The 4196-nt window shown below is 29.8% G+C and overlaps 1 long non-coding RNA gene across 1 annotated transcript; it reads left to right on the top strand.

Moving 5' to 3' along the window:
- Window positions 1-200: 200 nt before the first annotated feature.
- Window positions 201-2782, top strand: LOC113040620 (uncharacterized). The gene is made up of 3 exons (XR_003275259.1): window positions 201-273; window positions 1137-1201; window positions 2482-2782. It is a non-coding gene; the product is annotated as an uncharacterized LOC113040620 (long non-coding RNA).
- Window positions 2783-4196: the final 1414 nt, after the last annotated feature.

Below are 4196 nucleotides of genomic sequence, written 5' to 3' on the forward strand. Positions count from 1 at the left end.
CACTGTAAACCTGTTGTAAACACATGATGACGCGAGCGAAATACCGGAGTGAACATGGCTGTAAACGACTTTTGCAGATTATGCGAAATTAATCTACGCTCTCATTTATTCATTTACGCTCTCAGCCCGCCCTCTGTTCGTTGATTGGCCCGGCTGTTTCCAGACCGGTGGCAAACAGAAAGCTCTGACGCTGTATCAGACTGAGTACAGAAGCGAAATGAAATTGACCGGAAGTAGGAAGTTTGACGTAGTCGGCTACGTACAGACACGAGGGTGAGTAAATAAAGACATGCCAGTCGTTTTTTGCTCTACTGAAAGGGGATTTCTAGATTTATTTTCCCACCTGGCCATCGGCTCCTCCATTGGTTATGATTTGGCAGCTTTCAGAAACGATCCCTCGTCAGTTTCAGTTTAACTCGCGCTGACTCGCGCCATTATAGAACGCACTGCGTTTTCTGGCGGGAAGAGTCTCTGCTACTTTTCTCCGCTTGAGGAGAATAAGCGCGGGAAGATGAAGTGCACTTGTCGCCCCGTGTAGCCGCGCTCATCGAGGATACTTGTTTTGTTGTTGTTTGTTTTTCTAAATAAGAGCGCGATGCTGAGAGGAAATCCATCACTGCTCCAATAAACGTGATATATTTGTAGATATAGAGGTATTTGTCAAAGCAACACCCGGAGGTCATGTTGTTCAAGTGTTTCACATTTTAACTCTGAGGTGACTGGAAGACATTCATTCATTTACACTTTCTGCTTTTGAAAGGAAAAAATCAAAGTCTCATATGACCTGGGTAAATCTTATTCAATCTACTAAGAACATGTGCAGGTTATATTTTATGCAAGATTGGTGCCATTATATGTAACTGTAAACATGTGCTTTAAAAAAAAAGTATGTAATTTAGGTTCAAAATGTTAGTTAAATATAACTTTTTTGTGTGTGCATATAGACCTAAAGTGTATTTTCTATGTGCATCATGCATTTTTTTTTGTTTGCACATGAATATTCAATCAAATGAAAATATAATTAGATTTTTTTTTTTAGATTCAAAAGTGTTGTTTTTATTATTAGTCACCTGTTATTCCTGACATTCCTGCACGTTGTTTTAGTTTTTGCTAATGGTTTTTCTGGTTTTCTTTAGATGTGAGGACGCCAGTGCTCCGTAATCTGGACAAAATGACAAGCCACGACAAAAGTCGAAAGTTTGTAAGTCAACGAGTGCCATCTAACAAACAACCGCACGAGGGACTGATAACAATACATGAATCAACATGGAAATGAGAGAGGAAGAAATCATCTCCTCTGAGAGAGAGAGAGAGAGAGAGAGAGAGAGAGAGAGCACTTGTTCATCTGAACCAGAGAACAGTTACAGCTCCATTCACTTCCTGTCTGCACTCTTTACTGTGAGAGATCAGGATTAGAGCTTCTGAAAGCATGCTGGGAAGATTACATACAAATATCATCATTATATAATATTATTAATATTTTATTCTTTTGCAATTTTAATGTTTTAGCTATTAATAATATATCATTTAGTTTACTGATTTTTATAATTTAATCATGTCTATGTAATTTGTGACTTTGTTTTATATCAATTTGAAATATTTTTTAATATATATTCAAATATATTCTAAATTACATATTAAATGCATTTTTTATTATTTTCATATTTATATTTTATATAATTGTTTTTAAACATTTTTAGATAGTTTTATACTTATTTTGATGCATTTTAAGTTTTCTATGAATTTCTTATTAGACATTTTATGACTTTTTATGTATTTTAAACTCTATTAAATTACTTTTTTACATTAATAAATTTTTTTTTAAAAAATTTTTTAATAAAAACTTAAATATGTTTTATGAACTTTTTTGATGTATTTTACATATACTTTATATATATATATTTTGCAATAATATTTTATATTTTAATACTTTTAGCTATATACAGTACAGTATATGTGTATGTGTGTGTCTCATATTAATGTTTTATAATTATATATATAATTGATGTATTTTGTAATTTTAAATTGTCAATTAAAGCTAAAGATAAAACAAAAAAATAATAACTTGCATTAAAATTCATTTATTTCAACTAGTTGTCAACAAGTCTAATTTTCATATGGATATTTAAAAGTAATAATAATAAAAATTAAAAACAAAACAAAAAATGACAAAAAAAATTCATAAACCTTACTAAAATAAAAAATAAATGGAAAAAATAGGAAATATCGTTAAGAATACTAACAAAAACCAAGTCATCAATAATACTAAAATAACAGTTAAATGCATGAACACAGTGAATGCATTTGAACCATTTTTAAGTTAACATGTCTTTAATACTCTAGTTGTGGATCCAGTTTTATGTTTATTGAATGTATATTTTAGATGCAGCTCTGTATGATTTGTCATGTTTCAGGTGTGATCCTGTCTTCTCTCAGAGTCTGTTGTTAATGATCTGTGTTTGATTGGTCGTGGTGTCACAGGTCTGGTTCTGGATGAAGGTCCGTGTCGGTCTGTCGCCGTCTGACCTGTAGAAACGCCTCATTAACAGAACAAACGAGCGCTGTACACTAATGAGTGAAGATCCATTCCTGTGTGTCCTCTAATAACGGCTGCGGTCATTAGTGCTCCGCTGAGACTCTTCCTCCTCATCCTCCTCTTCCTCACGATCTACAGGTGAACCACTGCGACTCACAATCAGCTTTAACAGAGAAAACACACATCACATCTCTTCAGTTCTACAGTATGTGCTTGACAACTATACACAAATAAACATGCAGAAATTACACTAATAAAACTGATAAACTGAAACTACTTCATTTAAACTTTCACCATTTATGTGTATTATTTAATTAGTTATTTTTTAATGTATTAGAATTTTTTCTTTACATCAACAATAGCCTTAATAATGAAAAATATATTTGTATTTTATTTTTTATTGATCAGTTTTAATTTATTATATTTTTTCTTTACACCAGCAATAGCCCTAATAATAATAGTAATAATAACAATTATATAATAATTATACCTAAATAAGAATATTAACTAGTAAATCAAACACATAGATAATTTATTGCAAAATATCAAATATTTGCACACATCAGAATTCAGAGTTTACAGTTTGGGATTATAAAAGCTATTTTTGAAAGAATATTAGAAATAAAAATATTTATCATTTTTAATATATATATATTTTTTTTTATTGTTGCTTTATTCAAAATATTTTAATCTTAGTCATTTTGATCAAAATGTATATTATAAATGTAGGTGTTTGTAGTTCATTTGTGTATTTTAGTATTCATTTTGCATAAATAATAAAACCAATACTAAAATACTAAAATAAACATATTTTATTTATTATAAAACACACACTTGTTACCAACCATCAGTAAATTTGAGCATTTGTAATAATATTTTATTATTTTTTATTATTATTGTTACTGTCTCATTTAATATTTGTAATTAAAAAAAATAATTATGATAATTAGTAATATTATATTATAATTAATTTGGCTTTTTATGAATCATTCCTGAATTTTGTCATATATTTGTTACCGTCCTGTTATTAAACTCACGCTAGGCTTTTATACTTATAATTAGTAATAGTAGTATAATAATAATTTAAACAATAATTTAATAAATAAAAATATAAATTATTGTAAAATTGTTACACTGTAATAATTTTTGTACAATATTTTATTTTTAGTAATTTTGCTTGATGTATTATTATAAATGTGGCTATTTATTGATCATTGGTGTGTTTTATTATTTTGCTGTTGCGCTTTTTAAAGTCACACTCTGCTCATATACATAAATTAGCACTGTAATTATGGCATGTAAATATGTAATAAATTAATGTTAATGCTAATGTGATTTACTAAAGCCCATGTGAAACAGCTTCAGGAGCAACACTGATCTGAAGTCTGTCACTGGAATATCTCCCAGATGTTTTCTGTTAATATTTCACACTGTTTATGTGAAGGGATTCGCACAGAAGAGCCTGTGAATATTCAGTCATTAGTCAGAAGCATTATTTACTATTATAATCAATGATTCCAGTTCAATCTAATAAAGCCTTGATGTTTCCTAGATGAGACACACCCACTTAGACAGAAACAGAATGTTTGATTGACATGCAAAGTGACCAATCAGAGCTTGCGGTGTCGTTTAGGGGCGTGTTTACCTCAAATAATCACAA

This window comes from Carassius auratus, chromosome 22 (genome assembly GCF_003368295.1).
Source record: "Carassius auratus strain Wakin chromosome 22, ASM336829v1, whole genome shotgun sequence".
Lineage (NCBI taxonomy): Eukaryota > Metazoa > Chordata > Actinopteri > Cypriniformes > Cyprinidae > Carassius > Carassius auratus.